This window comes from Rhipicephalus microplus, chromosome 7 (genome assembly GCF_043290135.1).
Source record: "Rhipicephalus microplus isolate Deutch F79 chromosome 7, USDA_Rmic, whole genome shotgun sequence".
Lineage (NCBI taxonomy): Eukaryota > Metazoa > Arthropoda > Arachnida > Ixodida > Ixodidae > Rhipicephalus > Rhipicephalus microplus.
In genome coordinates this window covers 172,111,430-172,130,746 of record NC_134706.1, presented here as the reverse complement: position 1 = coordinate 172,130,746, position 19,317 = coordinate 172,111,430, and the positions used below count along the sequence as shown (strand labels likewise).

General features: G+C 57.0%; 2 non-coding genes and 1 pseudogene across 2 annotated transcripts; all 3 read left to right on the top strand.

The window, feature by feature from the left end:
* Nucleotides 1–6,556: 6,556 nt before the first annotated feature.
* Nucleotides 6,557–8,368, top strand: LOC142768017 (small subunit ribosomal RNA). The gene has a single exon (XR_012885223.1). It is a non-coding gene; the product is annotated as a small subunit ribosomal RNA (ribosomal RNA).
* A 1,712-nt stretch (nucleotides 8,369–10,080) lies between these two features.
* Nucleotides 10,081–10,233, top strand: LOC142767951 (5.8S ribosomal RNA). The gene has a single exon (XR_012885165.1). It is a non-coding gene; the product is annotated as a 5.8S ribosomal RNA (ribosomal RNA).
* Nucleotides 10,234–11,387: 1,154 nt separating this feature from the next.
* Nucleotides 11,388–14,272, top strand: LOC142768056 (large subunit ribosomal RNA; annotated as a pseudogene).
* The last annotated feature ends 5,045 nt before the right edge of the window (nucleotides 14,273–19,317 follow it).

Sequence of the window (19,317 nt, the reverse complement as noted above, 5' to 3'; positions counted from 1 at the left end):
CCTAAACCGCGCCAAGTACGGAAGGTACAGCGCGGCTAAGGGCTCAAAACAAACCCTGAACCGCGCCAAGTACGAAAGGAACGGCGCGCAATAGGGGTTTAAAACAAAGCTGGTCCCTAAACCGCGCCAAGTACGAAAGGAACAGCGCGGTCGAGACTCGGAAGAAAAAGCTTGCAAAGTGTAGTAGCACAATGCACACTGCCGTTCGTGTGGAACAAACGTGACTACCGTGCTGTACGGTGGAGTTCTGTGCGCAAAAGCGGCGCGTGTGTTTCTAAGCACCACAGCGTTGTGTCAAAAAAGAGGTGCCTGAGAGAAACGCATGCGACTGCCGTGCTTTGCGGCATAGCACCGTGCGCAAAAACGGTGCGCATGCAAGAGGTGTCAGAGCTAGCGAACTTGTGCCACGAGCAACAGGTCACTAAAAGCCTATAGATGACGGTGTTGGAGGAAAAGAAAAAGAACGAGAAAGCACTGCGGTGTGCCGTGCGTAGGGACGAGCGCGCGTGCCACATGCCGCCGAAATATGGGTGTCGAAGAAAACAGAATGCCGCGCGTAACGAGTGGCGCGCGTGTTACAGAGAGATATGCTCAAGCGCATGAAAGTGTACGCAGGTGTCGTAAGGCGGTTCAGCCAGTTTTTTTTTCCTCATTTTGATGCCGCCCCGGCTGACGCGGTTTTCGTTTTTCCGTGCCGCCCCGGCTGACGCAGTTTTCGTGCCGCCCCGGCTGACGCGGTTTTTGCGCCGCCCCGGCTGACGCGGTTTTTGCACCGCCCCGACTGACGCGGTTTTTGCGCCGCCCCGGCTGACGCGGTTCGGACTTAGCACTTTTCGGCTGACCCCGGCTGGCGGCCCACTCACTCAATCGCCATGTCTGTTTGACACAGTGTTCCGGGTGGTGCCGCACCCGGGCTCGCCCCGGCAGACGCATTTTTTTTTCTTTCGCCCCGGCTGACGCAGTTTTCGCGCCGCCCCGGCTGACGCAGTTTTTGCACCGCCCCGGCTGACGCGGTTTTTGCGCCGCCCCGGCTGACGCGGTTCGGACTTGACACTTTTCGGCTGACTCCGGCTGGCGGCTCACTCACTCGATCGCCACGTCTGTTTGCCCCGGTGGTGCCACCGCCAGGCTTCAGCGCGAGCTTTTTTTCTTTGTTTTCTTTTGATTAAGCGCGGGCTTTTTTCTTTGTTTTCTTTTGATTAAGCGCGGGCTTTTTTCTTTGTTTTCTTTTGCATTAAGCGCGACATTTTTTTCTTTGTTTTTTTTTGCATTCGCTCCGGCAGACGCGTTTTTTTTTCTTCGCCCCGGCTGACGTGGTTCCCCCCCAGCCCTTTTCGCTCGCCCCGGCTGACGCAGTTTTCGCGCCGCCCCGGCTGACGCAGTTTTCGCGCCGCCCCGGCTGACGCGGTTTCGTGCCGCCCCGGCTGACGCGGTTTTTGCGCCGCCCCGGCTGACGCGGTTCGGACTTTGCACTTTTTGGCTGACCCTGGCTGGCGGCCCACTCACTCAATCGCCATGTCTGTTTGACACAGTGTTCCCGGTGGTGCCGCACCCGGGCTCGCCCCGGCAGACGCGTTTTTTTTTCTTTCGCCCCGGCTGACGCAGTTTTCGCGCCGCCCCGGCTGACGCGGTTTCGTGCCGCCCCGGCTGACGCGGTTTCGTGCCGCCCCGGCTGACGCGGTTTTTGCGCCACCCCGGCTGACGCGGTTCGGACTTTGCACTTTTTGGCTGACCCTGGCTGGCGGCCCACTCACTCGATCGCCATGTCTGTTTGCCACAGTGTTCCCGGTGGTGCCGCACCCGGGCTCGCCCCGGCAGACGTGTTTTTTTTCTTTCGCCCCGGCTGACGCAGTTTTCGCGCCACCCCGGCTGACGCGGTTTCGTGCCGCCCCGGCTGACGCGGTTTTTGCGCCGCCCCGGCTGACGCGGTTTTTGCTGCCCCGGCTGCCGCGGTTTGGACTTTGCACTTTTTGGCTGACCCTGGCTGGCGGCCCACTCACTCGATCGCCATGTCTGTTTGCCACAGTGTTCCCGGTGGTGCCGCACATGGGCTCGCCCCGGCAGACGCGTTTTTTTTTCGCCCCGGCTGACGTGGTTTTTTCTTTTCGCTCGCCCCGGCTGACGCGGTTTTTACGGTGCCCCACCGTTCGAGTAGACGCGGTTGGAACATTGCGTTTTTTTCTTGTTTTCCCAGTTTCTAGCTCTGACTCGCCGATCCTCACGTTCTCCGCACAGTGTTTGTATCCTGTTGTGTGAGACCCGAACTTAAGCCGCAGTTTAGGCTCTGCGTTTTTCCGTCTTTGTTTTTTGTTTCCGCCGCGGCTGAAGTGGATTTTTCGGTGCCTCGACGCCCCGGTAGTCGCGGTTTTTCCGTTTCCGCACGGCCCCGGCTGACTCACAACCAACAATTTTCAGTTTGAAGTGTAAAAAAATCTGCAGGTGTTGACGTAACTGATTTGCGCCGTACCCTTGAGTACATCCATGAAGTTCTCGTAGTATTACTAAATCGCATTATTCCAAGTAGAGGAATTCCCATAAACTTGCAAACATCTACACGAAAATTGGTGCGCGTGATAAAGTTGAAAATCATCGTCCGATATCAAATCTGCCTTCTATAGCACAAATTCTAGAAAAAAAAAAACACTTGTTCGCCGTTCTCTGCGCCGTGACTGGCAGCACTCCGGCGAAGCGAAACGGGGCCGATTCGAGCACGATATCGGCGTCTTTCGACGGGCTCGCCGGCGACCGTCGCACGAGTACGGCAAAGCGCGTCGGCCGGGGCGCCGTTTGCGAAGCCGACGCAAAAGTGGGAACCGCCGCTCGGATGATCGCCGCTTTCGGCAGAGTGAGTGTTGGCACTCCAGGGAAGCGAAACAGCGTGAATGCGCCCACGAAATCGGCGTATTTCGAAGTGCCCGCCGGCGACTGTCGCACGAGTACGGTAAACCGCGTCAGCCGGGGCGTAGTTCGGAACGCCAACGAAAAAGTGGGAAGCGCCACTCGGATCTTCGCCGTTTTTGCAGGAGTGAGTGGCGGCCCTCCTGCGAGACCAAGAAGCATCGATTCGCGCACGAATTCGGCGCCTTTCGACGTGATCGCCGGCGACCGTCGCTCGAGTAGGGCAAACCGCGTCTGCCGGGGCGGGCTTCGGGACGCCGATGCGAAAGTGGGAAACGCTGCTCGGATGTACGCCGTTTTTGGCCGAGTCAGTGCTGGCACTCCGGCGAAGCCAAACGGGGCCGATTACGGCACGATATCGGCGTATTTCGACGTGCGCGCCGGCGACCGTCGCACGAGTACGGTAAACCGCTTCAGCCCGGGCGGAGTTTGGGACGCCGATGCGAAAGTGGAGAACGCCGCTCGGATCTTCGCCGTTTTTGGAGGAGTGAGCTGCAGTACTCCGGAGAAGCCAAGAAGCGCAAATTCGCGCTTGATATCAGCGTCTTTCGACGTGCTCGCCGGCGACCGTCGCACGAGTAGGGCAAACCGCGTCTGCCAGTCGGGGTTTACGACGCCGACGCAAAAGTGGGAACCGCCACTCGGATGTTGGCCGTTTTTGGCAGAGTGAGTGCTGGCACTCCGGCGAAGCGAAAGAGTGCGAATGCGACCACGAAAGTGGCGTATTTGGACGTGCTTGACGGCGACCGCCGCAGGAGTACGAAAAACCACGTCAGCCGGGGCGAGCGACCACGGCGGTCTGGGTGCTTATCGCTGCTATTATAGGGGCACCCCGGCAGACGCAGAAAAAAAAATTTTTTTCGACCTTCTTTTTTGCTGGTCGACCTCAGGTAACCCAGGTCGCAATGGGAGCCGCGCACGAAAGCGGTGTCGCGAGACGCGTTCGCGGGCGCTAGTCGCACGAGCTCGGCAACCGCGTCAGCCGGCGCGGAGTTCGGGACGCCGACGGCTAAGTGGGAACCGCTGCTCGGATGTTCGCCGTTTTTGGCTGAGTGAGTGCTGGCACTCCGGTGAAGCCAAGGAGCGCCAATTCGCGCACGAGATCGGCGTCTTTCGACGTGCCCGCCGGCCACCGCCGCACGAGTACGGCAAACCGCGTCTGCCGGGGCGGGGTTGCGACGCGTACGCAATAGTGAGAACCGTCGCTGGGATGTTCGTCCTCTTTGGCCGAGCGAGTGCTGGCACTCGGCGAAGCGAAACGGGGCCGATTCGGCCACGATATCGGCGTACTTCGACGTGCTCGCCGGCGACCGTCGCACGAGTACGGCAAAGCGCGTCTGCCGGGGCGAGGTTTGCGACGCCGACAAAAAAGTGGGAAGCGCCGCTCGGATGTTCGCCGTTTTTGGCAGAGTGAGTGCTGGCACTCCGGCAAAGCGAAAGAGCGCGAATGCGCCCACGAAAGTGGCGTGTTTTGACGTGCTTGACGACGGCCGCCGCAGGAGTACGAAAAACCACGTCAGCCGGGGCGAGCGACCCAGGGCGGTCTGGGTGCTTATCGCTGCTATTATAGGGGCACCCCGGCAGACGCAGAAAAAAAAATTTTTTTCGACCTTCTTTTTTGCTGGTCGACCTCGGGTAACCCAGGTCGCAATGGGAGCCGCGCACGAAAGCGGCGTCGCGAGACGCGTTCGCGGGCGCTAGTCGCACGAGCTCGGCAACCGCGTCTGCCGGGGTGGAGTTCGGGACACCGACGGCTAAGTGGGAACCGCCGCTCGGATGTTCGCCGTTTGTGGCCGAGTGAGTGCTGGCACTCCGCCAAAGCCAAACGGGGCCGACTCTGGCACGATATCGGCGTATTTCTACGTGCTCGCCGGCGACCGTCGCACGAGTACGGCAAAGTGCGTCTGCCGGGGCGGGGTTTGCGACGCGTACGCAATAGTGAGAACCGTCGCTCGGATGTTTGCCGTCTTTGGCCGAGCGAGTGCTGGCACTCCGGCGAAGCCAAACGGAGCCGATTCGGGCACGATATCGGCGTCATTCGACGTGCTCGCCGGCGACCGTCGCACGAGTACGGTAAACCGCGTCAGCCGGGGCGGAGCTCGGGACGCCGATGCGAAAGTGGGAAGCGCCGCTCGAATCTTCGCCGTTTTTGGAGGAGTCAGTGGCGGCACTCCGGTGAAGCCAAGGAGCGCCAATTCGCGCACGATATTGGCGTCTTTCGACGGGCCCGCCGGCCACCGTCGCACGAGTACGGCAAACCTCGTCTGCCGGGGCGGGATTTGCGACGCCGACGCAAAAGTGGGAACCGCCGCTCGGATGTTCGCCGTTTTTGGCAGAGTTAGTGCTGGCACTCCGGCGAAGAGAAAGAGCGTGAATGCGTCCACGAAAGTGGCGTATTTGGACGTGCTTGACGGCGTCCGCCGCAGGAGTACGAAAAACCACGTCAGCCGGGGCGAGCGACCCACGGCGGTCTGGGTGCTTATCGCTGCTATTGTAGGGGCACCCCGGCAGACGCAGAAAAAAAAATGGGGACATGGCGTGCGTCACCGTGCGGCTTCGCAGCGTTGCCGAAGTCGCCGAGCCCTTCGACTGAGCCGAACGGCGGACAGGGAACGTTGGTCGACCGTTCTAACCTCTCGGTGCCACGCCGAGACGTCGTTAAGGAAAACCGCGTCGTCGGCCCTTACGACGCCATCGGGTCGTTGTACGTTTGGTGTCCAGCGTGTTTGCGGCGAGTAGCGGACACGTCTTTCACGACTTCGGTCTTTCGCAGTCGACGCGAACTTGCTGAGAGTCGTGGTGCCTCATGTTTTCGGCAGAAACCGCGGCGGAATTTTCCCGTGCGTGCGCGCACGACCTCGGTGCTGTGCCGCCAGCGTAGTGTTGCACAAACTCGGGGCCTACCCAAGGTGCGGTACGTTTGCGGCCGTATCCTCGGTGGGAATTGCGTGAGTAGGGTCGCAAATTCTACGACCTCGGCGGGTGTGAGAGCGACGTAGACTTGTGGCACGCTCAACGTGCCACACGTTTCGGGGCACACCCGCGGTGAAATTTTCTCGAGTACGCTCGTATTAGTGCCCAAGGAGGTCTGGGTACTTATCGCTGCTATTATGTGGGGGTTCTTGTGAGCGGCGTACGCGAAAGCGACCGGGTGTCTGATATGCGGCGGGCTTCGGCCTCGTCAAGCGTGTCCTCGGGCCTGCTCCAGGGGAATCCACGGCAGTCGTCTGCAGCCTCATCCGCTTGATGCGTTAGGGGCTGGTTGTCGGACGGTGCCGTTTTACCACGATATCGAGGTGTGTTCCGTGTCGTCCTCGGGCGATTCAGATGAGAAAGCGCCGAAGACGCGGGCGCGACCCGTCGTCTGGCGGCTTTGCAGTCTCGGCTCCGTTGCTAGTTCTGGCCGGTCCACCGACAGTGCCGCGGGCTTGGGCAACCCGCACGGCGCGACCGAGTCGATGCAACGAAAAAGCCAGCATGAACGTGCTTCTTGCCGCACGGCTCCCACTCGTCCTTCGGGAAGGTTGTGCCGTAGCGAGCTCGAACGCCGTCATCTCGGAGTGCGAATAAGCGTGTTGGGGCGCCTGAAGGTGGCCTCCGCCGCACACAGACTGCGTCCGGCCCGCCGAAGGCGAGGACGGACGCGCAGTCGAACGATTACCTGGTTGATCCTGCCAGTAATCATATGCTTGTCTCAAAGATTGAGCCATGCATGTCTAAGTACATGCCGAAATAAGGCGAAACCTCGAATGGCTCATTAAATCAGTTATGGTTCCTTAGATCGTTTCTTCCTACTTGGATAACTGTGGCAATTCTAGAGCTAATACATGCAGTGAGCCTGGAGCCCTTTGGGTAACGGGTGCTTTTATTAGACCAAGATCGATCGGGTTTCGGCCCGTATTGTGTGGTGACTCTGGATAACTTTGTGCTGATCGCATGGCCACGAGCCGGCGACGTTTCTTTCAAGTGTCTGCCTTATCAACTTTCGATGGTAGGTTACTTGCTTACCATGGTTGTTACGGGTAACGGAGAATCTGGGTTCGATTCCGGAGAGGGAGCCTGAGAAACGGCTACCACATCCAAGGAAGGCAGCAGGCGCGCAAATTACCCACTCTCGGCACGGGGAGGTATAACGAAAAATAACAATACGGGACTCTTTTGAGGCCCCGTAATTGAAATGAGTACACTCTAAATCCTTTAACGAGGATCAATTGGAGGGCAAGTCTGGTGCCAGCAGCCGCGGTAATTCCAGCTCCAATAGCGTATACTAAAGCTGCTGCGGTTAAAAAGCTCGTAGTTGGATCTCAGTTCCAGACGAGTAGTGCATCTACCCGATGCGACGGCTCGGACTGAACATCATGCCGGTTCTTTCTTGGTGCACTTCATTGTGTGCCTCGAGATGGCCGGTGCTTTTACTTTGAAAAAATGAGTGCTCAACGCAGGCGAGTCGCCTGAATAAACTTGCATGGAATAATAGAACAAGACCTCGTTTCTGTTCTGTTGGTTTTTGGAATACGAGGTAATGATTAAGAGGGACGGACGGGGGCATTCGTATTGCGGCGCAAGAGGTGAAATTCTTGGACCGTCGCAAGACGAACTACTGCGAAAGCATTTGCCAAGAATGTTTTCATTGATCAAGAACGACCGTCAGAGGTTCGAAGGCGATATGATACCGCCCTAGTTCTGACCATAAACGATGCCAACCAGCGATCCGCCTGAGTTACTCAAATGACTCGGCGGGAAGCTTCCGGGAAACCAAAGCATTTGGGTTCCGGGGGAAGTATGGTTGCAAAGCTGAAACTTAAAGGAATTGACGGAAGGGCACCACCAGGAGTGGAGCCTGCGGCTTAATTTGACTCAAAACGGGAAAACTTACCCGGCCCGGACACTGGGAGGATTGACAGATTGAGAGCTCTTTCTTGATTCGGTGGATGGTGGTGCATGGCCGTTCTTAGTTGGTGGAGCAATTTGTCTGGTTAATTCCGATAACAAATGAGACTCTAGCCTAATAAATAGGTGCGGGGTTCCCAGCACCTTACAACCTTCTTAGAGGGACAAGCGGCTCCTAGCCGCACGAAACAGAGCAATAACAGGTCTGTGATGCCCTTAGATGTCCGGGGCCGCACGCGCGCTAAACTGAAGGAAGCAGCGTGTCTTTATCCCTTTCTGAAAAGACTGGGTAACCCGTGGAACTTCTTTCGTGATTGGGATAGGGGCTTGCAATTGTTCCCCTTGAACGAGGAATTACCAGTAAGCGCGAGTCATAAGCTCGCGTTGATTACGTCCCTGCCCTTTGTACACACCGCCCGTCGCTACTACCGATTGAATGATTTAGTGAGGTCTTCGAACCGATATCCGGCGCGGCCTTTCGGTTGCGCCGGTCTGTTGGAAAGATGACCAAACTTGATCATTTAGAGGAAGTAAAAGTCGTAACAATGTTTCCGTAGGTGAACCTGCGGAAGGATCATTAACGGATCGTGAAGGGTGAGCGCCTCAGCTGCGTCTGCGCCCGACACTTTCTGCTGCTGAACCCGTTTGGACGCGGGGTCGGCTTTTCCCCACGAGGCTGCCTGAATGTGGAGCGGCACCCCGTGACAAATTGTTGCGCCCAGCGGACGCCAACACCGCGACCTTGGACGGTCGGCCAGGTGGCGGACGCGGGTACAAACGGCGCAACGCACTCATATGTCGGCTTTCGACCCGCCACTGCACCGTGGCTCGAAGCGCTCGAAATGCGCGACCCGATCGTTGCGGGACCGCCTAGTACTGTAAAAAGGAGCGGCGGAGCGCGAACGGCGAGTCGTGGTTACGTCGGTAGAAGGCGAGGCTGCGCGTTCCCGAAACGCCAGCCGAGTGCCCTCCCGACCGTTCGAGTGTGCAAGAACAAGACCCGACAATCGCGCGGCGACTGCCAAGTACGAGAGGAACGGCACAAGCGTCGGCGGTCGGTCAAGGAACTGGCGATGTGACGGGTCCGCTGTGCACCAGTGCATACCGTTCCGCCGTCCGCGGCAAGCGCCTCCGCGTCCTCGGGTGACGGAGGCTGCCGGTCGGTTCTTGCAGGCGAGGGATCTCGCTGACGCCGGTTCGCGTTGACACGCGGCTGGTCATGGCACGGCGATGCGATGGCCGAGGTGCGCAGTACTCGATGGAGGAACCGCACGCTCCGATGACCGTCCCGCCCTCCGCGGCGTATGCGTACCGACCGTAATGGTTGCAGCAGCGCCCGCCGGCTTTTGAATTCGCCACACGAAACACGGTGCGAGATCGTGGTTAGGGGAGCGTCGACATTGCCAGACGTTTTGCTTGCTGCCGAGGGAAAGGCGGCACGGCCACGTCGCGCTCGTCGCGATTAGCGGGTCTGCGCGCTTTGGGAAGGTGCCGCAACGACTTGCCGAAAGAGGTAGCACGGAAGAACGAGGGACTTGGACGTCCCGACATTTGAACGCACTTGCGGCCAGGCCCTTGCTGGCTTCGTTCTTCTGCCTCGAGTAGGCTCGTACGCGGCTCCGGCGCCGAAAGTGGTCCTTGGCACCGACTTTGGTGGACGTGGGAAGTGCCGCAGAAGTACGGCGCGCCTGGCTCCACCTGATGGCTAAAGTAGGCAGCCGGATCGGCATTTTGGTGTGCGGAGGCAAACCGTGGATGCGAAAAAAGCTTGTGCAATTTCGTGGAACAAAAAGCGGGGGTCCTTCTTTTTTGCGGAGGAGACCGACCCGCCCGTGGTGAACCGCGACGCCACGGTGGAAACGAGAGAGGCTTGTCGATGGGACCGTGCATCCCGCGCTCCACGGAGCCGGGAGGCGGCCGCCTGAGGAAGTGTGTAGCCGTCGAGGCCCGCATCTGCGTGCACTCTTATCCAAATGGGTGTACCGCAGGCATTTTCTGGTTAGGCGGGCCAATGAGAGCGAGCACACAACGATACCTACGGGTCCGGCTTGGAGGACCGGCTTCGACGCCTCCCGAGTATTTATAGAGGGTGGACCACGAAAGCACTCGCAAGTAGCGGATGCGAAACGCCGTCCGAAACACACCGTTTGCTCGATTTGCGGCAGCCGAAAAGGCGCGGCAGAGTTTTGGAGTCCAAGCGTGCGCTGAAAAGTGCCCTTCTTGGCCACTGTTTGGCCGAGTGCCAGAAACGTTTGGTTTTGACTGTACGGAATTGAACAAACTCTTTTTCACGACTCTAAGCGGTGGATCACTCGGTTCTTGGGTCGATGAAGAACGCAGCCAGCTGCGAGGCTTGGTGTGAATTGCAGGACACACTGAGCACTGATTCTTTGAACGCACATTGCGGCCTTGGGTCTTCCCTTGGCTTCGTCTGTCTGAGGGTCGGATCACATATCAAGAGAGCCTTCGGCACACAAGAAAACGTGAGCCGTCGACTCGTTTTGACCGCGTCGGCAACACGGACAGCACGCTGAACACCTCACAGCGAGCGCCAACAGCGGCCACTCAAGGGCGAGACGGTGGCGACCGTCGTGCCAGAGCCCAACCGAAACGGGGGCGACCGACTGCATTGAGGATGTGGCACCTCGTTGAGACCGCCGCAGGACTTCGAGTCGGAAGGAAGCCTGCAGGGAAAGTGCGGTCGAGGTTGCGTACTCCTCTTTGCGACCGGGCGCGCAAAAGCTGCGAGAGCCACGGACGCGCAACTTTAACGCACGGTAAACACGAGGAGCGAAAGCCGGCCAGCAAAGCTTCTCCAGCCGTGCGCAAAGTGCGCGAGATCGCAGCCTTGCGTTGCGCTTGTTGCCCTCGAAGTAAGCAGGGTGTCCCGTAGACCGGGCGCTCGAACACGCTGCGGGGCTGTGCCTCCTCCAGGCTTTGCCGCGCGAACAGGGAACGTTCGCGCGCAAAGCGCAGGGAGGTGAGGAGGCTGCGCCCGACGTTTGCGGTTCGCTGCGTACGCTGTTGATGCGGAGAGCACTGCGCGACGACTTGCCGCGAAGCGGAAAAAGTCTCCCGCACGAGTTGGCGAAACGTTGGCGAAGCTTAAGGCGTTCTCGTCGTAGTCCGCCGTCGGTCTAAGTGCTTCGCAGTTCCCGTCCCGTTCAAAAAACTGGGCCACTCCTGTTGGGGCGGGGGCGACGCTACACGAGACGATGCCTCTCGCCAGGCTGCGTGGCTGCCCTTGCGGCGGCGGCGACTGGCCTTGGCGGTGTTTGGGCTTTCGACACGGTCGTTTATCACGTAACTGCTCGGACGACGCACGCGCGCAGCGGAATGCCGCTTGCCAGCCTTGTGAAGATGTGACCCTGTACAGGGTTGCGGGCGCACTTGGTAGGGCGTCGTACTCGGTTCGCGATGGGTTTACGAACGTGTCCCGTCACTTCCACGTCACACCGGTTGTGCGCCGCACGCGTGCAGCGGGGAAGCCGATTGCCAGCCTTGTGAAGAAGTGGCCCTGTACAGGGTTGCGGGCGCACTTGGTAGGGCGAGCACGCGCGGTCGTGCAGGAAGTTGATGGAAGCGAATGTATCCGCTGTCGACATCAGATCAGGCGAGACAACCCGCTGAATTTAAGCATATCGCTAAGCGGAGGAAAAGAAACCAGCAGGGATTCCCCGAGTAGCTGCGAGCGAAACGGGACCGAGCCCAGCACCGAATCCCCCGTCCTTGCAGGCGGTCGGGAAATGTGGTGTATGGGAGGTGATGTTCTCGGGTGTTTGCGACGGTGCAAGTCCCCCTGACAGGGGCTTGTCCCAGAGTGGGTGCCAGGCCTGTCTCCGCCGTTGCGCGCCCGGGATGGAGCCTCCCGTGAGTCGGGTTGCTTGAGAGTGCAGCCCTAAGTGGGTGGTAAACTCCATCTAAGGCTAAATACGACCGAGAGACCGATAGTTCACAAGTACCGTGAGGGAAAGTTGAAAAAAACTTTGAAGAGAGAGTTCAAGAGTACGTGAAACCGCTTAGAGTAAAACGGGTGGGCCCTCGAAGCTCGAAAGCGGTGGGATTCAGTCTCCGGACGATCGCGGAGCCGGCGGCATCAGGTAAACGGTCCTCTTTGGGGGACTGTTCCGGCTGCTGGCACGCAGACGCGGTCTCCGGGGTGCGCACTTCCCACCGCCGGTAGGACGCCGCGACGGACGCGGGTCAAAGGGAACAAGCACGACTTTGAGTCCGGCAGTAGAGGTGACCTGCCCGTCTCTTCGGAGACGGCACGCCAGAGTTATACCACGCCGTGCACGAAAAGTTCGTCACCCCGTCCAGGCCCCATGGGCTTTTCATGGTTGTCGGGAGGCCTGAATGATGACGCCCTCCGGAAACGGAGCGGAGAACCCGCTGGGCAAGCTTGTCGTCTCCTGCTGTCCGGGTTGGTCCCGCGGCGGCGCTATCTCCCGCGGAGGCGCTATCGTGGTTTGCGGCGAGTAGGTCGGTAACCCACCCGACCCGTCTTGAAACACGGACCAAGGAGTCTAACATGTGCGCGAGTCAATGGGTCTCCCGAAACCCAATGGCGCAATGAAACGTGAAGGCCCCTAGCGGGCTGCGTTGCGATCCCCGACCGCACAGGGGTCCGATAAAGGGCGCAGCAACGGCCCGTCCCAGGCGCTCACACGTCGCCGGGGCGGAGCGAGAGCGCACACGTTGGCACCCGAAAGATGGTGAACTATGCCCGGGCAGGACGAGGCCAGAGGAAACTCTGGTGGAGGTCCGAAGCGATTCTGAAGTGCAAATCGATCGTCCGATCCGGGTATAGGGGCGAAAGACCAGTCGAACCATCTAGTAGCTGGTTCGCTCCGAAGTTTCCCTCAGGATAGCTGGCGCTCGATGGGAGAGCAGTCACACCTGGTAAAGCGAATGATTAGAGGCATTGGGGTCGAAACGTCCTCAACCTATTCTCAAACTTTCAATGGGTGTACGGGAGGCCTTCTGGGTTGAGGCCTCCCGCTGCGATGAGAGTGCCAAGTGGGCCACTTTTGGTAAGCAGAACTGGCGCTGTGGGATGAACCAAACGCCGGGGTAAGGCGCCCGAGTCGGGACGCTCATGAGAACCCATGAAGGGTGTTGGTTGCTTAAGACAGCAGGACGGTGGCCATGGAAGTCGGAATCCGCTAAGGAGTGTGTAACAACTCACCTGCCAAAGCAACTAGCCCCGAAAATGGATGGCGCTCTAGCGTCGCGCCTATCCCCGGCCGTCGCTGGCAGAAAAGCACGAAATGTGGGGGTGCTAAGCCGCGACGAGTAGGAGGGCCGCAGCGGTGTGCGTTGAAGGTGTCGGGCGTGAGCCCGCCTGGAGCCGCCGCTGGTGCAGATCTTGGTGGTAGTAGCAAATACTCAAGTGAGAACCTTGAGGACAGAAGTGGAGAAGGGTTCCATGTGAACAGCAGTTGAACATGGGTCAGTCGGTCCTTAGGGAAAGGAGAAATCCTTTCAGAAGCGGGCGCGTTTGTGCAGCTCAGTCTGTGATACGGAGACGCCCCGCTGCAACCAAAAGGGAATCGGGTTAACAGTCCCGAACCCGGCTACGGAGATCGGCTCTTCGGAGCCCAGTGCGGCAACGCAAACCAGCTCGGAGACGCCGATGGGAGCCCCGTGAAGAGTTTTCTTTTCTCTGTAAGGAGATCGAGTCCCTGGAATGGGTTCACCCCGAGATAGGGACGGTGGCTCCGTAGAGCAGTGCGGCTCTTGCGCTGTCCGGTGCGCTCCTGTCGGCCCTTGAAAATCCGAGTGAGGGAGTGTGATTTTCGTGCCGGACCGTACCCACATCCGCAGCAGGTCTCCAAGGTGAACAGCCTCTAGTCGATAAACCAATGTAGGTAAGGGAAGTCGGCAAAACGGATCCGTAACCTTGGGAAAAGGATTGGCTCTGAGGGCTGAGCCGGTCGGGCTAGGGTCCAGAAGCAGGAACGGCACTGCACCGGGACTGGGCGAGGCTCGCCGCCGTAAAAAGCGGTGCGGCCGAGCCCGGACCAGCGTCGGGACTTTCCTGTGGAAAGCCACAGCTGTGCATTTACCGTGGGCTTCGCGCCTGAGGTTCTTGCTTCGGCCGGCAGAAAACAGCCAACTCAGAACTGGCATGGACCGGGGGAATCCGACTGTCTAATTGAAACAAAGCATTGAGAGGGACGTTGATCGGTGCTGACGCAATGTGATTTCTGCCCAGTTCTCTGAATGTCAAAATGAAGAAATTCAAAAAAGCGCGGGTAAACGGCGGGAGTAACGATGACTCTCTTGTCGGGTCTCTTTGCCCTTTCAGAGTGGCAAGTTAACAGATATCTGAGGGCTTGCCTCACTCCTGGAGTAGGTGCCCAATGATGATGTTAAAAAAAAGCCAAATGTCTCGTCATCTAATTAGTGACGCGCATGAATGAATTAACGAGATTCCCACTGTCCCTATCTACTACTGCCACCAGGGGGCCGGGTTGGTGGAGCGGCATCGCAACGGCTCAGCCTTCGGACCTCGGGTTCTTCGTCGGAACTGTGAGTAACAATCTAAATTTGCTCGCACTGTTTTATGAGGCTTCGGGGCTTACCGAGGACCAGGGATTACCCACCCAAATCGGTTAAAGCTTGAGAAATTGGCGACTCACATAATGGTTAGGCCTAGCAACAGCAGCCACTGACTCCACTTCGATCGGGTAGGGTTTCCGCACGAAAAAAGCTGCCACACACCTGGAGGACCACCCTCGATTGTTCTTGGGGCGTTCCGGAGCCTCACCGCTACCATCTTTCTCAACCTGCGGAGAGGAGGGCCTTTTCTTCACCAAAAGTCGACTGCTGGTAGCACGTGTGTCCGCCCCATGAAGGCTGCCATTTTGATAGGGGACTGTAGCACTCTCCCTGGAGCTCAAAGATTCACTGAAAAGTCAAAAAGATTACAAAAACATTGGTAACAATATTCGAACACGCAGGAGGAGGATTCTGGGTCCTCAGCTCAGTCTTACGGGTCTTTGACGGGCGAAACCAAATTCACAAGCAATTTTTCACACCCTATGATCATACGGGGCCGCCATCTTGGGTAGGGCTGAGCCATTTTGAGAACAACGATTAATATCTCGGCTTCTACACGCCCCAGATAGACAATTCAGGTGTTATTTGATTCGGTAAAATCCGGAGAGAGCCATTAAAAAAACCGCGAGCAGCCAAACCAACTGAGAACGTCAAAAAACTTATTCAGAAGACACACTCAGTGTTGCCGGACTGCTATCACTTCTTGAGCTGGATTTGGTGAAACAGCTTCCACGGCGAATTAACCTCACCGGAACTGTTCCTGCACTTTTCAGCCAATAAACACAGATTATTCGAACTCGAAAAACCTCAGGGAAACCTCGTCTACGGCAAAAAGCACAGGAAGATGCCGAATTCACAAGCAAGCTCCTCTTTGCAGCAGATAAACTCACGTCACAAGCCTCGCAACGAGGAGTTCATGAATCAGCAGACAACTTCTTATTCGGAACCGGACTCCCCGTCAGAGGACAGCAGCGGATCAGTGCAGGAAAGGAAAATCGTCCAAGAAGGCGAAGTCTAAGGAGGATAAGCAAGAGGACCCAGAATATCTAGCATTCCACGGAGCCAAACAAAGTACTCTATCTACTAAGAAAACTAACCCAGGGTTCGGTACAGATGAGGAAGAGGACGATGGTAAGGCAAGAGAGCCCGCATCAGCACAGATGATTCGGGAACAGAAAGACTCGTGGGATGAACCTTTAGGCAACGAAGGGAAACGACCGGAGAAACTGAAAGACTCCTGGGACGACCCTTCAGACAACGAGGGTCAGGTATTGGAGGAAGACCTGCAACAGCACCACCTTCAAAGGCAGACCACCGAAGAGTACCCTCCCCTCCGCCAGGAGGAGAAACAACAAGAAAAGACTACCCTACTCACCAAAGTTGCCAAGGCTGACATGGCCATCATGAAAGCCCTTATTAAAATTTCTACATGCACGGGACAAGAAGAAGGAGTGGCAACACAAATAGATACTATCATCTCTGAACACTCCAAGCTGAAAAAACTGATTATTGAACAATTTCAAGAAATTGCCTACCTAAAAGGAAAAATCTCTGTGTTGGAGAAAACAACATCAAGAAACGAGTGCCAAGAAAGAGAAAAAGAAACGGAGCTTCAACCCCCCGTCGAGGCAGAAGAACGAAAAACCTATGCATTGGTTTTGACTTCTGAAACAATGGGCAAACAGGAGATGGCTGAACTCATAAAGACGAGGATTAGCCCCACTGAGGCGGGCCTCCCCGATGCTACCATGAGGGAAGGCAGACAGGGGATAATCCTTACAACGACTTCAAAGGAATCATCTGACAAATTGGAGAAGATTCTTCGAGCAAGAAATGAGTTTCAACAGCTAAAAGTGAAGAAACCAAAACAGAACAGGTTCAATATCAAGGTAATCGGGGTTGATGACGAGCTTGCAAACGACACCCTCCCACAACGAATAATAGAGCAAAATCGCCTGGAGTGCAACCCTGAAGACATTTCGGTCCAGAAATCATGGAAGGGAAAACAGGGAACAACTCTGGTCCTCGCCCTTAACAAGGTAGGACTAACGGCAATCAAGGAAAGAAAATATATCAACATTGGCTGGAGTAGATGCCCTTGGTTCGACCACATCTCAGTTCCTCGCTGTTCAGGGTGTGCACAATACGGGCATACACACTTTGACTGTCAGGGCCCCATCCGCTGCACCAATTGCGGCCGAAAGGGCCATAACCAAAATAAATGCCACGAAGAACCAATCTGCATAGTCTGTGAGAGAGAGGGCTACTCAGGCGACAAGGATCACTCAATGATGTCTTGGCAATGTCCCGCCTACCAAGACAGAGTCGAATTCGAAAAGAAGAAAATTCTGGCTCGGCTAGACTAGCGCGCCAGGCAATAACCTAACTTATTATATCCTTCATATTGTTACGTGAGTAACGAGACAAAGTATTGCGAATATATTCGAAAAATATATTTGCAAGAGCGGTTGCAGCACTGGCCAGTCTGGCTCCGAGCTCGAGCAGCCAGCGAGCCTCATCTTCTTCGTCGGGCGCACACGCGCATTCGCACTATGGTTTGTGGCAGCCTACAGGTAGCATATAACCCCCGTCGGCAAAGGCGCCGTCTCGGCGCATCTAGATGTCAAGATCATTGGGCGAGTGGTACTGCTTCAGGCGTGCGACGTGTACGATGTCGCTGGCCCTAGGGGTGGATGAAGACGGCGAGGCAGCAGGAGTGATTTCATAAGTGACGGGAGTCACCTCACGAAGCACTCTGTAGGGCCCTGTGTACCGAGAGAGCAGCTTGTCAGACAGGCCAACGTGCCTGGTCGGAGACCACAGCAGAACCAACGAACCGGGCGAAAAGTGCACATCGCGGTGTCGTTGGTCGTACCGACGCCGTTGGTTTGCTTGGGAGGTCAGAAGGCGAGCACGAGCGGTTTCGCGTGCGTGGGCGGCCCGGCTGATGGCGTCCAGAGCATATTGTGAAGTTGGAGCTGCTGGTAACGGAATCGTCGTATCGAGGGGTAATGTGGGTTCGCGGCCGAACAGCAAGAAAAAAGGGGAGTAACCAGCCGTGTCGTGGCGCGAAGAATTGTAGGCAAATGTCACGTATGGTAAAGCGATGTCCCAGTCAGAGTGATCTGAGGAAACGTACTTTGCAAGCATGTCAGTTAGGGTTCGGTTCAGGCGTTCTGTGAGGCCATTTGTTTGCGGATGGTACGACGTAGTGAGCTTGTGGCGTGTTGCACAAGAGCGTAGAATGTCCGCTATGACTTTCGATAGAAATGTGCGGCCTCGGTCCGTGAGCAGCTGGCGTGGAGCACCATGTTGCAAGATCACGTCGTGTAGAAGAAAATCGGCGACGTCAGTGGCGCAACTTGTTGGAAGGGCGCGTGTGATTGCGTAGCGTGTGGCGTAGTCTGTGGCCACAGCTATCCACCTGTTGCCAGCAGAAGACAGAGGAAAAGGGCCGAGTAAGTCCAAGCCGACGCGAAAGAAAGGTTCAGTAGAAATATCGAGTGGTTGAAGGCGCCCAGCCGGAAGCGTCGATGGTGTTTTGCGGCGCTGACATTCCTCACACGCCGCGACGTATCTTCTGACGGACCGTGCCAGACCTGGCCAATAGAAGCGACGGCGAATCCGGTCGTATGTGCGGGACACACCCAGGTGACCGGCAGTAGGAACGTCATGAAGTTCGTGGAGTACAGCCAAGCGGAGGTGTTTGGGTATGGCAAGCAGCAGAGATGGGCCGTCTGGATGGAAGTTATGCCGGTATAATGTGCCATTCTGGAATACGAACGAGCGATAGGATCGGTTCGATGGGGAGGAGTCGAGGCGCTCAATGATAGCTCGTAGGGCTGCATCACGGCGTTGCTCGTCGGCTATGTGGTTCAGTTGAGAAACGGAGCACACGCAGGCGTCGTTGTCAGGTATGGTGGCCGATGGGTCAACTGGATAGCGAGAAAGGCAATCGGCGTCCTGGTGCAGGCGTCCAGACTTGTATATCACAGAAAAGGTGTATTCTTGCAGTCGCAGAGCCCAGCGACCAAGTCGACCTGTAGGATCTCTTAAGGATGAAAGCCAGCAGAGCGCGTGGTGGTCGGTGACGACGGAAAAGTGAGTGCCATATAAATATGGACGGAATTTTGAGACCGCCCAGACAAGAGCAAGGCATTCTCGCTCTGTGATCGAATAGTTACGCTCTGCAGGTGTAAGGAGGCGGCTAGCATACGCGATAACGCGGTCGTGTCCCTGTTGGCATTGGGCGAGAACGGCTCCGATACCGTGACCACTGGCATCAGTGCGGACCTCAGTTCGGGCAGATGGGTCAAAGTGGGCGAGGATAGGGGGCGTCGTCAAAAGTGTTATGAGGTGAGAGAAGGCGGCAGCTTGAGTGGACCCCCACGAAAATGGAACGCCTTTCTTCAAAAGATCGGTAAGTGGTTGGGCGATTGCCGCAAAATCTTTCACGAACCGCCTAAAGTAGGAGCAAAGTCCCACAAAGCTCCGGACATCTTTGGCGGATTGGGGTACTGGGAAATTCGTGACGGCACGAATTTTCTCAGGGTCCGGTCTCACACCAGAAGCATCGACAAGGTGGCCCAGCACGGTAATCTGTCGGCGGCCGAAGTGACACTTCGAGGAGTTCAACTGGAGGCCAGCTTTGCGGAAGACGTCGAGAATGGCCGACAGACGCTCAAGGTGGGTCTCAAACGTAGGTGCAAATACGAGGACGTCGTCTAGGTAACACAGGCATGTTGACCATTTGAACCCGTGTAGCAGAGAGTCCATCATACGTTCGAACGTGGCGGGGGCATTGCATAGGCCGAAGGGCATAACCTTGAATTGGTATAGGCCATCTGGAGTGATGAAGGCGGTCTTTTCTTGGTCTTTCTCGTCTACGGCAATCTGCCAATAACCAGAACGAAGGTCGATGGATGAAAAGTAGCGTGCGCCGTGGAGACAATCGAGGGCGTCATC